This window comes from Podarcis gaigeae (genome assembly GCF_964106915.1).
Source record: "Podarcis gaigeae genome assembly, chromosome: 1".
Classification (NCBI taxonomy): Eukaryota; Metazoa; Chordata; class Lepidosauria; order Squamata; family Lacertidae; genus Podarcis; species Podarcis gaigeae.
Window position 1 is genome coordinate 86,936,509 of NC_139678.1, and position 21,318 is coordinate 86,957,826.

Sequence of the window (21,318 nt, forward strand, 5' to 3'; positions counted from 1 at the left end):
AATCTCTCTCTTTTCATGGCTCTGTGCTACTTAATAAGATCCATTCAGTTTGGCTCTTGATGTTAAGAAATGCTTTATCGTTCTTATTGTGGTGCTGCCTCATGCCATCCTTGATGTATTATTCCCATTAACAGACTGGGCTTACAGGCCACCGGATAGTGACTTGCTCAGGGCTGCCTAGTGAATCTGGAGTCTAAAGTGGGCTTAGATTGGAAATCAGCCACCCCTCTGTCTCTGTTGGATTGCAATGGTTCTTAGAAGCCAGGCAGACCTAGGCTCAGCGGTCCATGGATAACATCAGTGACCTCCACAAAGTAAAGAGAAACTGAAATTCTTATGCTGCTCTTCACAGGGGTGGCAACAGTCTAAGCTTAAGGCAAGATGGTGGTGACACAATGGGGCAGTAATGCGCCACCAGAAGAAATGCTGCTGTCACAGACATAACTTCTTTTCCCTTAAGTCGTCCATGAGCCCAGCCTACCATTGGCAACCACTTTCATTTGGGCTGGGTGCTTGCTTATTTTGTTCTGACAGATCTGAACAGGGCAGGTCTTTGTTGAAGGTAGATGGACTTAGCACTGCATTTCCTTCTTCATTACCCCATTGCTACCATCCTTTGCTCGCTTCAGTGGAACTTGTGCCAGTGGGGATGCATGAAGTTCCAGGTAGCACACCCTTACTAGGGATTTTTGCATGGTTGATTAGGAGGTAGTGGCAGCCGTGGTTGTTCTGCATGTTCCTCTGATGGACTGGACCCTTCCTGGCACATTCATTGCTGTGCAAGGGCCCATTTGCCACATTGTCCTAACAACATTCTGGACTGTTTGGACCTGACCATTTGTGTGGAGAGGGCACAAATATGCCAGTCAACTCCTCCAGCTGGCATGCCATCCCCATATTTCTAAATTATGGCCCAGTGCAAATTTGCATAGCTAGTTCTTGGATTTTATCTGGGAATTGGACTGTATCCCCCCCTTTTTTTGCCTATGCACATAGGCCAAAATTCATGTGCCAGCACGGCATGGACATTCAGGGACAGGGAAGGAGGGGATGATGTGCTGCTGCATGCAATGTTCCAGTTTATAACTGTGTGGCCTCAGTCTCATTTCTAGGTTCTGCCATTCAGATATGCTTCAGTATCTGTCTTAGCCTTTACACCTGGAGCTATTTAAGCAGAAGCTGGACAGTCTTCTGCTTAGGATGCTGCAGTTGCATTCTGCATTGCATAACTTGCATTCAGCAGAGTGCTGGGCTAAATGATCAGGGTACCAGCCCTGCAATTCAATGATTCTTTGATCTACCATGGTCAGGGCAAAGGCTCTGACCTTCACCATTCACCATTTTTCATCTTCTTTTTAATAAATGTTCCTCCTGTTCTGTTCTGAAAGAATTGCCTCCTTGCCATGACCTTTTGATTTTTTTATGTTTTCTTTAGACTGTAATACAGGCTTCCTCAAACTTGGCCCTCCAGATGTTTTGAGACTACAGTTCCCATCATCCCTGACCACTGGTCCTGCTAGCTAAGGATCATGGGAGTTGTAGGCCAAAAACATCTGGAGGGCCGAGTTTGAGGAAGCCTGCTCTAATAAGTCTGTTGGGCTATACACCTATCTGATGTATAGGAACAGTAACATGTATATTGGCACTAATTCAGGGCTGCAAAGGGGAGGACCCTTGAGGGATTATTCCTGTTGTTGAATGGGATGCCTTGTGGAGATGCTCTGGGTCTTTATTCCTCTCCTACTTTGTAAGCTATATAAGTAGGTGGAGATGGAATTATGGAGAAAGAGAAAGACTTGTTGAGTGTTTCTCTCAAGGTGTTTGAAGGTGGGAATGAGAACAGATCCCAAATGAGAAGCATGAAATAAAAAGTACAATCATATTCTCCAAAGAAGCCAGTGGTGTGTTGGACCAGGATGGAGTATGTCCACAATGAACCAAACTGCTGGACTGGATATGACATTAGTGAAAGTGGAGATAAGGATCCAGTGGCAGGATCCAGCCAATCAGGGGTCACAAACTTAGCCCAGGGAGAAAGAAGCAAGGTTCAGTAAAGGGCAGGGACATTGATTAAGGGTGTGGAGCAGCTCCCCTGTGAGGAAAGGTTAATATTTTTGTTTGACTCCCACAAGAGGTAGTGATAGCCACCAACTTGGGTGGCTTTAAAAGATGATTAGAGAAATTAATGGAGGATAAAGCTAGCAGTGTCTACTAGTCATGATGGCTATCCTCTACTTCCATTGTTGGAGGCAGTATGCTTCTCAGTACCAGTTTCTGGGAATCAAAGGTGGTAAGAGTGCCATTGTACTCAGGTTCTTGTGGGTTTCTCATAGGCTTCTGATGGGTTGCTGTATTGAACTAGGTGGGCCATTGGCCTGCCCCTAAGAGGCTTTATAATGCGGTGAGTGTTGCAAGACCCAGTTATGCAAAATGGTCCTCATCTCAGTTTTGATGTGGCATAGTTCAGTTTTAAAAGTTTATTACAACTTAACCAGAGTCAAGCAAATCATATGTGGCCATCATGTAAATATTCATAGGGCTACAAGTCCCATTTTGAGTATTAGTTTAAGGGCATCAAAACCAGAATTTGAACTGTGATGCAGAAATGCCTGTTTTATTTCATCAGTAAATCAACTGCTAACTTAGATTTCATGCCAGAGACATTGGGTTTTAGATTGAATTGCAGTTGTATTTTTACCAATTCCAATTGGCTCATAAAAGTCTCACACATCTTGCATTCTCCCCAGACTCTGTTCATATGACCCAAGTTCCCTGACAATGCCTTATCCCTTCTCAGTGCTGATGGTCACCCCATCACCCCAGAACCTTCCAAGGCAAAGTCATTGGCTCAGGCAACTTTTAGTCAAGAGGGCATTCTCAGCAGAGGTAATGCACTGAATCGCCAGCCCTTTTCTCTCTGATGAAATTGCAAGTCAGTAATACATAGCAAAGTGATAGTCATATGCAGTGCCTTTATTGAGGTTGGTGGTGGTAAAAAATGATGTTCTGGTGCTCATATCTTGATAAAAGTGCCATGAGTGTCAGTGCAAAATGGATGCCATAGGCAGCAAAAAAGAAAAAGGAAAAAAAAGCTGATGATTACTCCATATCATTGAGTACCATCACAAACTAAGAACTGGCCCTATGGGGAATGAGTCCATGTATGTGAAAAATCCATTTATGATTGTACAGTCTCATTAGAATTGTAAAGTTCCTGTATTTTTTATTATATACACTCTCACAAAGATTAACTCAAAGGTGTAATGCACTAAATATTTCAGTCATTTGAATAAACAGCACAAATAGAATGAACAACAAATCATCTTGAAAAACTCATTATTTTAATTTTTGTCGTAACAAATCAAATAAAACACCACATCATAGCAAAGTGATTAATATTGTATTTTTGTGCTCAAAAACTCTATTAGGCCCTCCATATTGATGCCCAGGGCAGTCTCTGGTGTTTTTGAATTGGTTAGCTGTGTTGTATATTTTTTAAAAAGTGACAGAATTACAGGCAGCAAACAGGACAGAATGCTGCTTTGTGCGGAGGTAAGGCCCGGGGTCAGGTGATATATGACTTGGCATACAGCACATATTAGGTGCATCTATGTCTGTGAGCAAATATTGTTGTCATAAAGACAAGCAACATCTAGGTTTGGTGCTTTAGACTGGAGAAACATCACACAGTGTTTTACAAGGAGATTGTTTTCCCCCAAAAATGATTTATCAGATGAGTGGAAAGAAATATGAAAGCAATTAAAGAGTACAGCTCTGTTAGGTACGACATCTACCCAGCTCCCAAAGGCATCACAATAGCCATATAAATAGATAAAACAGTTGAATTCCACGTGCAAGAGTTAGGAAAGATGACAAAGCTCTGCTGCTCCCTTGCATCTTCACCTGGAGTGGGGAGACTTGCTGAAACAAGCCAAGGATATATGGTGGATTGGTGAGCAGTTATTTGAGTGTGTGCAGCATGAAGTTCAGCATGCACACTAAACTGTCCCGCAAGCATGGCCAGCCCCTGTTGCTTGAAGAGTAGGCAGCCCTGTGCTTATGAAGAAAGGTGGGCACAGAGTTGGTCCTTCTGTTGAAGTGAATGCTGTGTCTGTTGGTGCAGGTGCTCTGTGAACTAGAGCTGTAGATTGGAGGCAGGAGTCACGCTGTGTGGTTCTTTGCATGTGAAGGATATTGCCCTCTGTATCTGAAACCACGTCATATACTGGATTGTGCTCAACTGGCAGAAGTCTTTTTACTGCTAAAACCAATGCCTTGTTGTTGGTTCATATATATATGATCCTATATATGATGTTGGGCTGCCCAATCAAGTTTGGTACCATGATCCATGGGAACTTAACCCTGGTGCTCCTGCACCAATGAAAGTGTCCCCTATCCCCCACTATTTGGCGCAAGAAAGAAGCTTTCAGTCTGACACAGATATTTCAATCTCCTGTCTCACCTTTCTCTCTCTTTCTTTTTGACACAAAAATATAATGAACAGTCCAGCGGGTGCAGGTGGGAAGCATCATCATCATTGTCCTTCTCACTAACAGTGAACATAAGTGACTGAGTGCTGACAGTACCATAGCCAAAATGTGGGCCAGTGAGAAAGAAGAGGGAGCTATCAGTATGCTTATGTGATCCCTGTGGTATGTTGAAGTACAGAACATTTTTAAAATCCCAAAGGGGATTTCCACCCCCACCCCAGGACCAGTAATTTCCTGGAACCATAGAATGTGGACTGGAGGAAAAAATGGAAGACCAAAGGCAGCAGAGCGTGTTAGCCTTTCAGCTTCTAGGATCTTGGAGGAAGGTGTAGCTGACTGGCTTGAACTCTCAACAACAGCACCATTTTGTTGCTGGTCACACATGATGTGCAAGACTTGAAAAGTATGCTTCATGAGGCAGCAAGGAATGTTTCTTTGGGACACGAGGGCATTGTATGCACCATACATTAAAGGCAGGTTTAAAGTGCATTTAAAAACATCACTTTCCACAAAGAATCCTAGGAGCTGTAATTTGTTAAGGGTGCTGGAAATTGTAGCACTGTGAGGATTAAGCGACATTCACCGGGATTCCTTGGGGGGATGTCTTGTGCTTTAAAGGTATGGTGTATATACAGCCTGGCATTATGCTTAAGGAAGCTGAGGTAAGCATAGCCTTGTTCCCATTGAAGCATTCATCTTGGGCTTTAGAAGTCACAGGTAGTGTTATCTCCGCTGTATATATTGCCATTGTTCCTCTCAGCATTATCAACTGTGAATTTGAAGGTGGAACTGTTGCATAAGTTGCATAATGCAAAGTTGGCAATGAGCTCAAAAACACGGTCTTAGCACTGCAAGCCTGTGAGCAGATAATGCATTGGAAGTGTCAGCATTTGGAAGATGGAAATGTGTACATGCCGAAGAAATTTGGCAGGAAAGTTAATAAGGATGTTCTGGCTTCTCTCCTTCTCTCTCTCCTTCTCTCTCTCCATCACACACGGATGCTAACTTTTGCTTCCTTTCTAAACTTTTGCTTGTTGTTTAACAAATTACCCAAATTTTAGTCTTGCCAAGTCTAAGTGTTAGTTAAAAAATAAAACGTCTCCTCTAAAATCACAAATCCATCTGTTATCCAATGCAAATGTATCATATAAGCAAGGCCACTGATTCTTTTCTTGGGGTCTGTATACACATGCAATTTTTGCTTCATGGATGTCTAGTACTCTGATAGGTGTGTGCAGTAGTAAACACAGTACAATATATTTTTATTGGGTGTGTAGTTTTTGGGGACCTGGAATTGGAGTGAGTCCCAAACAACTGCATAACTGACAAAATAAAGCCTTGTGTCCTTTATGCACTGGTAAGTTATGCATTTTCCAACAAACATGGTATATTTCATGCGGGGGAAATGTTGACTATGAAGTGTCTGATTTGTAGCTAGGTATTCTAGGCTGCTAGGCCTTTGCTACCTTTACAAATTCTTCTTTCTTCCCAGACTCCCTTAGGTGATTATTTCACATATGTCAACTGCAAATGCAAGATACAGATTAAAATTCCTTTCTTTGACACATAAACCTGCCCCATGGGGGAGGTAAAGTCAATAATGTTATATTCGATTTTCTAACATTTGCATGTTTTCCATCCACATTCCTAAATGATATGGACACTTTCATACCATGTTTTGTGAATAGCTAGTGGTTTGTGCAATTTTTGCAAAGAACTCTTTGGACATGATAGTTGGCCTCTTACAGAACTCATCCTTATTTTAGGTAGGGACAAATAACATCTTTTTCAGAGAGTTAAGGTCCTTCGACAGAGGGATCACTTCTCATGATGAATCTCTGCTCTCAGCCCTGGCAAACAGGCTTGGCAGGTTTTTGCATTATGCCCAAATCCCCGGGAAACTGTTTGCCCAGAGGTGGTAACAAAATAAACATTTGTGAACTATATGAAGTGTTGTATGCCTTTACCACCTTTGAAGAGCCGAAGAAGTAAAGATTTTGCAAAGATCTTGGATGTGATTTAGCAGTTTTTCTTTTTCATGACCTACTGGGTTGCCTTTGTGATACTATGTAGGAAACCTCAGTGAACATAAGGGCCCTACTGGATTATACCAAGGGCCCAGTTAGTGCAGCACTCTGTTTTACAGTGACTGACCAGATGCCTACAGGAAGTCCAAAGCATGAACACAGCAGCCTTCTCCTGCTCATGATCTCCAGCAACTGCTATTCAGAAACACACTGTTTCTGATATGGGAGGTACTACATAGCAATCATGGTTGGAAGCCCTTGATAGCCTTAGGTGCAAGTTGTTGTTCAGCAAGGGAGTTTCCCAGCATGTTTTTCTTTTAACACTGTGGCTAGCACAGTTGGTTCACAACTAAGGCATAAGAAACCAAATGTGCTGGTGTTACCTTCTGGATGACCTGGAATACAAGCCTAGCCCAGCCATGTCCATAGGTGGTGACAGAACAATGCAAAATTCTATTCCATCTAAATCATTTCCTTAAGTTGACTGCATCAGACAAATCCTGTGTAAGCAAGCTTTGCTTTTTTCAACACAGGCTTTAATAGGTATATACATAAAATTCTGAAGGGGTTTTGATCCATAGGGGTTGATGAGAGCAGGCATAATTTAGGAGCTGACCACTCACAGATAGGTAGAATGTATGGATCTTGGAATATGTCTACCAGACTCAGAGCATACGTTGCGGTTGCCATGGAACTATCACCCAAAATGAGTTCAGTGTGGCAAGTTCCGCTTGTTGCTGCCATAATGTCTGCAAGCACTAATCGTTTAGATTGGTGCCATCAAGTGGCGGTAAAGCCAGAATGGGGCTGACACACCATGGTAAAGCCATTTTTAAAGCCTCTCTGGTGACTGTAACCTATGCTGTACCCCCCCCCCCAAGTCAAATCCTCACATACAGGTACTTTGGGTAGGGCTGTAAACCAAAGCTAATTTAACAAAAAGGAAAAAAAGGAAAGGAAAACACTTCAATGAAGAATTAAGGCAAACCTCACTGAACGCCTCCAGGCCCAAACAGTCCATTAACTTAATGCATTTTTATGTCAATTGCTGTGTTAGGTTTTCATCATCTATCCATTATTCATGCTTTGATTTATACCTACCACCCCAGTCTTAGAAGATATTATGCTGAAATAAGTTGCATCGATTTCAGTGGAATGCACTTCCACATAAGTGGCTTAGGATCATAGCCCTGAGTGCATATTTTATCAACCATACTCTTTGTTTTGGTATAGTGAAAACTTCTTTTGGTTATAAGTTTCCATGTGACACAGCCAACAAAATATACAATGCAGGTGATGTGCAAAAGAAAGCAATAGATGTGTGGGCATTATGTAATATCATGACACTTGCTCAGCTTCTAACTGGGACCAGGCAATGTAGAACGACATTTTGCTAGGGCTTAGTCAGTTTCTGGGCACAGTGTGAGGTACTAGTGCTTACTTTCAAAGTCTTTTAGATTGGGACTGGAGAACCTGAAACTTTGATTGATTTATAGCAGTCTTCATCCTTCAGCGCCCCCCCCCCCAAGCTCTCACAGTGGCTTACAAAGATCAGTAAGACAGTCCTTACTCTCAGATTTAGAATCTAAAAGCCACAACACAAAAGGAAGAGGGACTGAGGAGAAGGAAAAACAACAACAGAGGCACCTGATCTGAAAAACAAAGTTCCTGCAACAAGCAGCTGCAATGAAAACTGGAAAGAATTAGCCAAAAGTTGCTTCCCATTTTCTCTTCCCCGTAGCCTGATGTAATGCCTGCTGCCAGGTGTGAGGGGCAGGATTGATTTGATAATTTTGATTCTTTAATTTGTGTACTGCTTAATATATTTAAAAATATATCTAGGTGGTGTACAGAAAACAGAAGCGGCAACAAACAATTTAAAGAAAATATTACAAAGGTGCAACCGGATGCCGCCTTCCGCCTCAGCTGCAACAAAACATGTCTCCTCACTTGGACACTACTTCCAACTGCAGTGTTCTGGGTATGTCTGGGAAATTCCAGACGTATGGCAACCCTAAAATCCATCATGCTGTCCAATAGACCATACTTGATACCATCAGTAGGAAATGCCTGACAGAACACTTCCCCCTCAGCCTGTTGTTCCTGGTTGTGAACTCTGAATAAATCACATCCATTATTTACATTTCCTTCCCAACTCAGCCCGTCTTTAATAAATTAAAATAAAAATAGATTCTGATTCTTTCCCCTCTGTTTCTGAGAGCCTGAGAACTATGGATTGTGGGTAAGAAATGTGGGCAGAGGAGGAAGTGAATTTATTAACAGGAATGACTGAGGGGGATATTAATGGGTATATGTGATGTGTGTAAAGGTAAAGGTAAAGGTACCCCTGCCCGTACGGGCCAGTCTTGACAGACTCTGGGGTTGTGTGCCCATCTCACTCAAGAGGCCAGGGGCCAGCGCTGTCCGGAGACACTTCCGGGTCACGTGGCCAGCGTGACAAAGCTGCATCTGGCGAGCCAGAGCCGCACACGGAAACGCCGTTTACCTTCCCGCTGGTAAGCGGTCCCTATTTATCTACTTGCACCCGGAGGTGCTTTCGAACTGCTAGGTTGGCAGGCGCTGGGACCGAGCAGCGGGAGCGCACCCCGCCGCAGGGATTCGAACCGCCGACCTTTCGATCGGCAAGTCCTAGGCGCTGAGGCTTTAACCCACAGCGCCACCTGCGTCCCATATGTGATGTGTGAGGAAAGGTTAAAGGGTCTGGCTGTGTTTAATGAAAGTAAAGATTAAGGCAGGAATGGAGGCCCCTAGAAAGGCACAAGGATATGCCCAAGGTCACTCTGGGAGTTGACGGCACAGTTGGAATTGGATTCAGGCCTTTGGAGGCTGGTGGCCTTTCAGGGACATGTGCTTTAACTGCCAAAGTCACCTTTCGTCTGTTTAAACTAGTGCCCCTTTCAGTGCTTGTAGTGTGGTGCTTGTCACATGACTGGAGTCGGTTAAATGCTGATGTGTTTTGTTTGCTCTTTGTTTTTAAGGGTTTCTGTATTTGCTCTAGCTGTGTTTCGCAACTTTCCGTTTAATGGGTAGCACTCTACCTATAAATCCGGCTGTACACTTCGGCAAAGGGGTAGCCATGGATTTTGGATTCAGACTCATATAGTTATGCACGGCAGAGACCTTTCGCGTGAGAAAGGGACCACCCAATTTTGCATTCATAGCCAATGCAGACATCTAGGCTGTGTCTGCACAGCAGGATTTCCCAGTTACATTTTGTGCAATTTGAGTTCATGTTGTTTAGAGGACAGAGGTTCAAGACCTGCAACCAGACCTTGGGCCAATATTATAACCGTTGCCTTAGAAATACTACCATTTTGAAAGCAAGCTGATATAAATACTTATGCTCATACTTCCACTTGTTAGGAAAAGATGCACTGGCCACATTTGCCTCTAACAGTGGTTTAGCGGATGATCCTAATTGAAATGTCAGACTTGCGTGCTGCCAGTCACCTGTGCTCCACCCACATGGCCGAAAAGGAGGAGTTTAGTTTCACTTCTAAAGGGTTACAATTCAGGGCTAGGTTATGGTTGCATTCAAACGAACTATCCTGATTTAAAGCAACAGTGAGTTCCATAAGAGTGTTAAAAGGTTTTCACTGTATACTTGCAATTGTTCCATACATATTTTCATTGTACTATAAATCTCTTTGGGATGCCTCGTGGGAAGTGATTCATTCATCAACAAAGAAATGTCAACTTGGCTGACTGCTGTTTGCTTTAAACTTAGACTCTCTGGTTTGAAAAGAAAGCTAAGCAGGGATGCTTTAAAAGTGAAACTAAACTCTGCCACACTCCCCCCCCCCCCGACTCCATTGGTGCGAGGAGGAGAGATGATGGAGCAGGGAGGAGTGGGGAGCACAGCAGCTCTGTGCTTTGCTCAGACTTATCTATTTAGTTGCCATGTTCATTTCGCCTACTTTTCACAAAACTATATTTCATGTGCATTCACGAAAAGCAGCCAATCTGCCTCTCGAAGGAATAACGCAGGAAGTACTTTAATTCCTTAGCTCCACCTTTCCGGTTTCTGCTTCCTTGTACAGTGGTACCTCGGTTTATGAACTTAATCTGTTCCAGAAGTCCGTTCTTAAACCGAAACCATTCTTAAACCGAGGCGTGCTTTCCCTAATGAGGCCTCCTGCCACCGGTGCCCTTCCACTGTTCGGATTCCATTCATAGACCGAGGTAAAGTTCGTAAACCGGAACACTACTTCTGGTTTTGCAGAGTTTGTATACTGAATAGTTCGTAAAGAGGGCTGTTCTTAAACCGAGGTGCCACTGTACTGAGCATTTGCCTGGTAGCTGCTGAAGAAGTGTAGAGCCTTCACTTGCTCCCTCTGTTCTGTCTCTACCCAGGGACAGCAAAACTTGCAAGCTGGGAACAAGCTGGTTTAAGCAGGAGCTCAGACACTCTAAGCAGCTCATGTTTTCAGATACCGTTAATCCAGAGACGAGGGGACCTGTGGTGCTCCTGATGTTGCTGGACTCTAGGTCCCACCATTCCTGCCCATGGGCCATGCTGGAGGGGACTTATGGGACTTGGAGTCCAGGCATATCTTGAATGCCACAGGTTCTCCACCCCTGTATTAATCACAGATCTTTGCTGCCTTGAGCTCTGTGGGGAGGAAGGAGAGGATATCAATTGAATTAGTAATAACAACAAGAATAACAAAATCCTCAGTATTATATATATATATATTTCAGTCTGAAATTCATATATTCAGGAATGGTAACTTTGTGTACCCGTAGGACCACTGCTGAGTTATTTTAAAAAGTGGTTTTAGGATTGTGGCCTGTATTTACCTCCTCAGAAGCTACTTCTGCATTCATCGGTGCCTTGCAAATGTGGGGATGTGGGCATGGGGATTGCAGTGCCAAGGTGGGCAGGTCTTTCTCATGTCTTACACAGATGCATCCTTAGGAGCCCCTTGCCCTGGGTTGCTATATCAAGAACCCTGGTGTGGGGGGCAGGAGGTTGCTGGCTGCTTACAATAGCACCGCAGGGCTGCCCATGAAGTTGGTCTGTGCTACTAATAAGCTCTTACCTCAACATTTTGGAATTTCTCCTTCCCTGCATTCCTGGTCATGGGGATGTGGAGCATGCTCTCTCTCTCCCCCACCCGACATCCCCCAGGGGGGAAACTGTTTCCTTGAATTGGCTCCAAACTTATTTGGCACTCGATTGCTAAAATTGCTGACATCTGGTCAGTGTTATGCTTTAAACGTCATGAGGTTGGCCATAAAAAGCAGCCCCCTTTTAGGTCTCTTTTTCCAAAAAAGCAGTCCCCAGCATCAACTAGTTGGAATGGATTGGGGGGGGGGATGCAGAAGAACTGTCGCCTATAGGAACTTAGCCTCTTGTGCTGGCGAAAGCCTGTGGCTTCTGGAATCACTGGCTTTGCAGGGAAATCCCTTCCTGGAGTTGTTCAAAATTTTGTTTATCCCCTTTCTTCCTCTGCTTCCAAAAAGCTATGGCACGGGTTCTGGTGACTAGGGTGGAATTTACATGGGGGGGGGATGGGACATTTTTGTAAAAACTCAACAATTCTGGTGGTTTCCTGAAAAAAAGCTCAACAAAAAAGGGGTGTCCTGTTGAAATATGGCAACCCTACAGGTGAGCAGCCATTGGCCCTTGTTAAATTGACTATTTGGACAGGAGGCTCTTGTTTCATGGGTCCAATGGACTTGTCTGTAAAGCCCAATACTCATAAAAACTCTCGCCAGTGCCATACAGGAGTCTACCACCTTCCAAGCTTGAGCTAGGAATAGTTGTACAGTAGATGATATACATTCTTGGAGTTGGCTGCAGTCAGAGATGGAGGAGACAAAGGTGATAGCCATTTTCAAGATGCATCTGTCTTATTTGCATGATGGAGTTAAAAGATCATAACACCTTTCCAAAATGCATGCAGCATATCTGTACACCATCTGTGCAGGCAAGAAGAATCAAGGGGAGAGATAGTTGGTCAGATTAGGGAGAAGGGTCTCTTGTAAAGAAAATGCTGAATATATTAGCAAACAATATTATGCAATCTCTGCATTACAAAAAGGAGGCTCACATAGGTTCACATCTTCTATTTTCTCCCTACTAGTATATTTTCTCCCTACTAGTCTCAGTTTTCTGACCAAACTGCGGGAGGCAGTGGAAGACAGGAGTGCCCGGCGTGCTCTGGTCCATGGGTTCACGAAGAGTCGGACATGACTAAACAACAACAGTCTCAGTTTGCGTTTCTTTCTAAATAATTGGGCTTGGTTATTCTACTTCCTTTGGAGTTGGCCTGTGACCACGTTCACTTTTTTGGATTAAGAGTCTATGACTGTAGGAGTCATAGACTTGTTGATTTGAAACATTATTTGATCTGAGGTTCTGCAGATATTGTTCCTCTTGCTCAAGAGACTGCGAAACAACAGAGCCCTGTGGCAAGGCTTTCTATCAAGATGAATTTATAATCTGAGCAGAAGAGATAGCCAGAGCAAGGAGAAATTGGGCTGCAGGAAGCTGACACTGTGGTATGACCAGAAAGTATTGTGGCATCTTAAAAGAATAAGAAGTTCATTTTGACATAAGCTTTTATGGGCCAGTGCCCACTTCATCAGCTGAAGTGGCACAGCAAATGATTGAATTAACAGTCCTCAAGATTGTGCCCAAACTACCAGGATGTTGGTTGCCCTGCCTGCCTCTTTTCTCCATGGAGGCAATTTCTGAAACAAGAAGCAGGAGTGATTGCAAGCTGAAGTGTCGGATTGCATTGTCTCCATTTCTGTGCAGTGTGTCATTCAGCCACTAGATGTCTCAGTAAATTGCATTGAGATCCCCATAGAAAAAAGCTCTTCCCCAAAATTAAAAATAACAATCTGGATTGTTTGCTTCTTCTGAAGAATCCCAGAAGTTGCTTGTAACGTCTTAATTTGCAAGTTCTAGATAGAGTCAAGTAGATACAGTGCTGGTCAAGAACTGGGGAGACTGGAGTTTAAATCCTTACTCTTGCTATGCAATGACACTGGTTTATCCCTGTCTCTCAGGTTAACCTACCTCACAGGGTTGTTGTGAGGATAAAATAGGGAGGGAAAGAGCCTTGTCTGTCACTCTAATCACTTTGGAGGAAGTGTGGGATTGAAATGTAATGGGTAGTAATTTTATCTCAGCTTTTCCTCTTTCACAGTTAGGCTGCATCTAGGAGCCAGTTACTTACCGGCAAAGGTTATCATGCAAGCAATAAGGGCCCCAGAACATCAGACTTATAAAGAGACCTCTCACTAGAACAACAGTGCCATTCAAGGCTTCTTTTTCCAGAGGCCACATTTCCAGAGGAGCAGCCATGTTAGTCTGTTGCAACAAGAAACAAGTCTCATGGCATATTAAAGGCCAACACATGTATTTTGGCATAAGCACTCATGGGCTCCATCAGATGTTGTCCTCAGCTGGAAAGGATATGTATATGCATGGGTACAGAGGTAATAAACTATATAGTAAGATCAGATGAAAATTAAATGGGAAAAATTATTCTCTGACAATTACATGAAGCTTAAATGTAAGCGAAATAAGCACTTGCCTGGCTTAAAACATGACTTGATCTGAGTAACCATTTGCAGCAGCAGTAATTGATGGCAATACAAGCATCCTAGAATCGCTAATTAAAGTCTTTATTGAGATAGGCAACTATCGCCTCTATTCAGGCAGAACTGAATGTCCTGATAAGTTGCATTTCAGCAGTTTCATGCTGATGTGACCCTTTTAAAGTTCCTTTGTTAAAGAATGACAACTTTAAGGCCAGCAGTGGAATGCCCTGGGCGGTTGAAATGTTCTCCCACTGGTTTCCACATGTCCTTTCTGATGTCAGATTTGGGTCCATTTATCCTTTCATAGAGACTGAATGCAGAAGAGCATTGCTGACGGATTGTGTTGGTAGATGAGCAGGTGAGCGGATTCTTGATGTTCTGACTGATGTTACTAGCTCTCAAAATAGTTGTGAGGCAGTTGGCATCTGGGTTTGCTTCAGGTCCCTGTTGTTTGTGTCTTTTGGGGGTTGTCTGTTGCTGAAGTAACCCTTCGATACATCCTGTTTTTATAGCATATTCATGGTGATTTGTTCTCATGATGCTGTTGGGGCAGTCACATGAGAACCTGCTTTCAATACTGTTTGTGCTGGAAAGAGATGAGAATGCTACAACTAAAGCTCTACAGTGGGGTAGCCAGAAGAGTGCTTTTAGATGTTGTTGGACTACAAGTACTATCATCCCTGACCATTGGCAAAGCTGGCAGAGGCTGATGGGAGTTGGAGTCCAACAACATCAGGAAGGCACTACGTTACCTACCCCTGCGCTCCATTGAGGAGTTTGTACAGGCTAATAATCTGTGTATTTATTGTGCTATAAAGTGACTGGACTGAGAGGTCCTAAATCACTGATAGCCCCTTGAATGGGTTTGCTTAGTAAAATCAGCAAGTGGAGATTGTGTGCTCTTCAGTTTGCTTCTCACCGGAACTCCCTGTTGCCTCATATACAAGTAGTACATATATAGTTTTTACTGAGATACGGAGATGAGTATCTCATGACCTTGTAAATACTGCCATGCTTAATGGAGTAGATCAGCAATTCCTTGGTGTGATGTCATCACCCCTGGAGTGCCAAGGTAAAAGGTGCCTTTGAAGCCCACTAAAGTGAATGTGTATGTTGAGTTAAGGATTAGCACACTTGATCCATCTGAAACTACAAGGGTGGGGGGGATTATGGCTGAGCAGAACCTTGGCAATGAGAAGGATTAAGGGGCAGAAGGGTGGGGAAAGAGAGATCACTAGGCAAATGCTAGTATAAACAGGTAATGGAGCAGACCCTCAGCTGCATAAACACACAGGCAGAGCGTGACCCAACAGAGGGAATATTGTTCCTCCTATAGCCCTCTTAAAATGTGCAGAACCCTTGGGCTTGAGGAATGTGGTCTAATTTATGGGCCTGCAGAGGGAGTATCCCTCATCCTGTAAATTGTGTTACAATCCCCTACTTTTCTAGGAATACGTTCCTGTGTATACTTATCATTAGGATGAATGTTTTATAGAGGTACAGAAATGTTGCATTTCTGAACTGTGTTTCTGAATGCATTGCTTCCTCTTATAGTAAGCAAACATAGAAGGAATAAGGATGAAAGTTTCTGAAAGCCTCCAAGCTAAAATTGCACAGGATTCCACACCTTCACCTCTTACTTTATTGTTCTGTGGGTTGTCTTTGCCATGTGTGTGTTCCACTTTCCCTGAATTTTGTTGTAGGAGAAATTTCTACAATTAACTCAAGAGCTGAAAGATATGCATTTTGATAGGCCCATCAGTTCAATTCCTCCTTCTCTTCCTCCCTCATATGAATATGTGCATTCATAAAACACTGCCAAAAAGAAAAAGTGGTGATGGGGGCTGTACATATGAACTCACCACAGTTATTTTTTGTGGGATTTGATGGCTGGATTTGCTCTTACACATTGGTAAAAACACACACAAAAGGAATGTATTTTTTGTGTGTGTTGTAAACTGCCTTGAGCATGGTTTTAACTATGGAAAGGCGGCATACAAATAAAATTATGTATGGATGTATATCCTGTCTGAAAGCCTGGAGAGCCGCTGCCAAGTCAGTGCTGACATTATTGGCCTTGATGGATAAATAGCCCGACTCAGTATAAAGCAGCTTCCTATATTCCTGTGAGAAATCAGCTCATGAGGCTGCCTGTGGCGTTTGAGTGAAATCTCCTCTTCCTCGGCTGCTTTTATTCCTACCCAGCCCTCCAGCTGCAAAAAACTTCGGAGCTCTGACCCTTGGGCTGCAACAGGCAGAGATGCAGGGGGCAGGGGCAAAAAGAGAGAGGAATTTCCAGCACTGCAGGGCATGGTCTTTTGCTCAGTCTCTGACAAATATACCATGAAAAAAGACTTCCATAGTGTGCCCTCAAACAAAGTACATTTGGCCAGGAGATTATACAACCAAGGAAAATTCAGCTCTGTAGCTAGAAGGAAAATTGATTTTTTTTTTTTAAAGGTGGAATGCCCTGCCACTTCAGACACTAAGAGCTGCCCACGCATCTGGCAGCTTTCCAGTCTGTTGTTTTAATGCTACAAAGCAGCGAGAAATATATAGTTTCCTGACTGGGGAAATGACAGCTGGTTTTTGTACAGAGTGAATGGCCAGTGCTGTCACACACACCCTGCTGCAGATGTGCAGGGTTGCAAGATTTCGCTGATTGATCAGTATGATTAACTGGTTGTACTTTTTTCAACGGGAGCTTGAAACGGGAGTTTGACCTCATCGAAAGGACATTGTTTGATGTAAATAACATAACAACCCCCACCAAACCTATAAAAATTTGCCTCCAAATTACCTCTTACAGACTTTTACTTCCAAGCAAGCCAACAAGAGCTTCAATCTGTTCCCAGTTTAAATCAAGATCAGCTATTCTCTGTTAGGATCTGCATCAGTAGGTGGCACTCTTTCATCTGATCACACTAAAGTTGGATTTACTAACTGCACAATTCCTTCCTTTTGAAACAGATAATGCGAAGGAAGTGTGTATGCTTTTATTGGCTGGGGGTGATTCTGCTGGTGCAATTTTGGTCAGCTAAAGTTCTATGTAGGCACTGTCCTTTGCTCCAAAAAATGGAGAGGCTCTTGTGATTGCTGGGCTCTATGCTGGTTTAAGTCCTCTAGTGGTCATTTAGCTTTAGAGCATGGTTGGCTGTGATGATGGCACCTATACAAACTCACACTGTGTTTGGTTCATCTTTCTTAGTAATTCATAGGCACCATTCCGGTAAACAAGCTGCTGCTGTTAGTTTTGGTGCTGTAATACAAATCTGGGTTTGTGAGACGGTTCTCTTCCTCCTGAACACATGGCTCCAGAAGCCAATGTTTAATGTCTAATCTATTAACCTGGAAGTGAGAATTCAACAGCAGCAATTTGTTTCAAAAGTTTTCCTGCTCCACCCTGTGTGGCTTTCCTCCTGGATGTTTAGCTTCAGGGACCAGAGGGAGGGGGAGGGGGAGAGAGAAGCTCGAATGAGCATTTAAGAGGAGGTTGAAGATGCTTCTTGCATTGGTCTGCATCCATCTGCCACTAGAGATTTGTTTCTTCCCAGATTCCAGGGTGGAAAGAGCATGGGAAGAGGCGAACTCTGCCCCATGCATTCCCCTTCTGGGACCATCAGGGATGCTCACGTGTCTGAGGATTTGCAAAGGTCAGTGAAACAAATGCATTCTGTTTTCATGGCTCATGTAATGAAGAACTATGAAGGGTGTTGGCTTGCTCTGAATCCAAAGTGCAAACACATTTTTCTTCTCCTTCCCCATCTCCTCCAATTTTACGTATACTGTACCAGGCCACAAATTCAAACAAAGGACAACATATACAACAAAGAATCTAGTGGTTCTTTTTCCTATCATTGCATCTATATAACTTGCAGTCCAACCGTCTGTTTTTATCTAAGGAAGTCAGTGTTCTGTATTGGTTGTGTAGATAGCTATCATGACAGTTGAGCATGCTGACTGGGACTGATGGCAGTTATGTTTCAACAATATATGGAAGACACTACATGGGCTAGTTAGATGTTAAGAGTTTTGTACTAGGACCAGGGAGATCCAATTTCAGGTTCCAACTCAGCCATGAAGCTCACCAGGTGATTGTGGATCACTCAGTATCTCTCAGCCTAGCCTACCTCAAAAGGTTGTTGTGAGGATAACATTAAGAGTGGCATCACATGGACCAGTTATGAGCTCCTTGGGGAAAGGGTGGGCTGAAACTGTATTGGGGGTGGGAGGCAAAACACACCCACACACCACCATTCTGATAGCTTCGTTCTATGAAGTGCGTCTGAGACTTCTGTGCCGCCACTGCAGCTCAGCCAATCTGCTTGAGGGGTGTCTTCCACAGAATTTATGTGTAAAAAATACACTATTCCTAACTATAGGACCTAACTATAGGATCTAATTTATTGTGCAGTTATTACTGTATTTTTTGCTCTATAAGATGCACTTTCCCCCTCCTAAAAAGTAAGGGGAAATGTGTGTGCGTCTTATGGAGCAAATGCAGACTGCGCAGCTATCGCTGAAGCCAGAAGAGCAAGAGGGATTGGTGCGCAGCGATCCCTCTTGCTCTTCTGGCTTCAGGGATGGCCACGCAAAGCCTCTTGAGCGCAGCCGGAGCACTCCTGCCTCTTCGCTCAAGAGGCTTTGCGTTGCTTTCTTGTTTCTTGTTTTCCTTCTCTAAAAACTAGGTGCGTCTTATGGGCGGGTTTGTCTTATAGAGCGAAAAATATGGTAACTTCTGTTTTGAAAGGGACAAGTCCGCTTATCTATATTGTACAACAGTTGCATGGCAGGCTTTGGTCATATACAGAAAAAATCCTTGCCTCAATTGCCTCATATAAGTCAGACTCTAGGTGAAAAAAGTAAAAAAATAAAAATAAAGTAGCAGACAGAAATAATTATTGTAGCACAATAAATAACAACCAAACCTATAAGAAAGCAAACAATATAAATTTTAGCAGCACAGCAAGAAGACGAAGAACAATAGTAACTGACTTGTAAGCATTGTGGCAAGATCCCATCCTGGTTATGTAATATCTATTGATAGCCAAGAGCGGCCACTTATGTAAACTGCTGCAAGGGAAAAATGGAAAAAAATAAATATTAAATGACCTGGAGTCATTCAGAAACAGCTCTTCCTTGAAACAGAAAGCTCAAGGTTGCCAGTGCTCTTTTTTTAGCTTGCAGGATCAACATACAGACAATGTGCTAATATAGCACTGGAAAATTTTGAGGCCCTTTGTTAGTGGAAATTAATGTGAATAGCATTATATTCCTGCTGGGGACTCTGGGATGTGCAGTCCCAGCCCCCTTCTTGGCATAATAAGACATTCTGCTCTGAGCACCTGCACTTGCCACTTCTTCCTTCTTTCCTTGGGTAGGTTTCACAGGTCCCTAGGAGGGCAAGGAATAGGGAAGATGGTTGAGGTAGTAGCAATGGGTACTTGTGTATTTGACTCCTCATGACACCCCTACAAAATTTATACAAACCTTTTCTCTGTGTGTAGCCATGCTGTTTCCCCAATCTATACCTCTCCTTCCCTGATTGCATCCAGACTATCATGATGAGAAGGAGCCTAGATGAACAGGACTTGCGCATTCACCTGTCCTCTAGCATGGACATGAGAAGGAGATTGGAAGCTTCATTAATTGTACTTTACCTTTATGTCAAACTGTGCTTAATCCTTGCTATGGTTTGTTGAAACAAGCAAGTTTCGTAAGCCATGGTTTTAAATTAGCTTGTTTTAAACATACCAGAGAAACTAACCATGGTCTGCCAGGTTCGAATAAAACAAGAAGCTGTGAGTTAATGAAAAAACCCAGAAACAATTTCTTCCAAACTCTTTTTTGCAGCTGTGCTGGAAGACCAATGTGGAGAAAGTTCACAGGCCCTAGGCTTGCCAAGGTTCATTCCTATTTTAACAAATCATGGTTTATCGTGATATGCTAACCCAGCCACTGCATTTTACAGTCATACCTCATGTTGCGTCCGCTTCAGGTTGCATTTTTTTGGGTTGCGGACTGCCGGAACCCGGAAGTACCAGAACGGGTTACTTCTGGGTTTTGGCAGTTGCGCATGTGCAGAAGCGCCAAATCACAACCTGCGCATGCGAACACTGAGGGTGGTGAACGTGCATCCCACACGGATCATGTTCGCAACCCGAGCGTCCACTGTACTTACAATCTATTACTTATGTTTTGTTGAGAATGTTGTGATCCTTGAGGGGACAATAGATATTTTAGTGTTCCCTACAAATACTATGGATCCTAGTATTCCACTTTTGACTGTTATGCTCGGATCCCTATCTTACACTTCACTCTGTCCATTTGCAGTGACAGAGTATCTGCCCTGCACAGTCTGTTAGGTTACTGAGCCACAAGCAACTTGTTATTGCAAACTAGTGTGGTGTTTTTCCCTTCTTCAGAAATCTAAGTTAATGGCCATGTGTACATTATTAAACAGGCTGTTGGACAGCAGCCAGAGGAGTCTGGGAGCCAAGACTTGGTTCCGCCTGAACATTGTGTTCTCAGGACAGTTGCTCAGGGGATCTGGGCAAACCTGGGCAAACCCGAGAGCAGGAGGAGAGTGAGGAGCAACTTAGGGTTTTCCTCTTGGCGTGGCCTGTATCTATGCCTCTTCTTAACTTGATGGTATTAAGAGTATTTGTGCTGCCTTTCTATCACCTTCCAACACAGACACACCCGCTCTCTTGTTCTTGGGAATCCAAAACATGTGGGTGTTTTTTTTTTCAAATACAGCAAGGTATCCAGGGAATGTTCTATCTTTTAACTCAGAGAGCAAGGCTGGAGCCTGTCCCCCCCCCCCCGCTCTGCTTTGGAAACTTACTTAGAACACCTTCATCTTGTGGCAGCTCACATTAAGAACAGCAAGTAGATGGCAGGCACACTGTTTATCTCTGCACTTTGTCTCCGCAGGGTTCCTACAACCAGTTTGATTTTTAATTAATTTTTTTTCTGGTGGCAAAACTCTCTTCCACTCATTGGGATGCATATTTACCCAGGTTTTGAAGACTTGAAGGCATACCTCCCACTTCCCACTGTAGCAAAGATACACCTTTCTCCTCTCTATTTTGCACAGGCAAAATATGGCATCAGTAGTACTGGCAGCCAAGAAGGTCCTGTATTAGATTGACACAAAAGTGTGGTTTGGATATACTTCATCTGATGATGGGGAAAGGGGCCTAATAATTTCCCAACATCGC

General features: G+C 43.4%; 1 protein-coding gene across 26 annotated transcripts in view; it reads left to right on the forward strand.

Moving 5' to 3' along the window:
- The window catches only part of TNS1 (tensin 1), a 330,451-nt gene that overhangs the window by 123,740 nt on the left and 185,393 nt on the right, over window positions 1–21,318 (forward strand). The window lies entirely within an intron of this gene.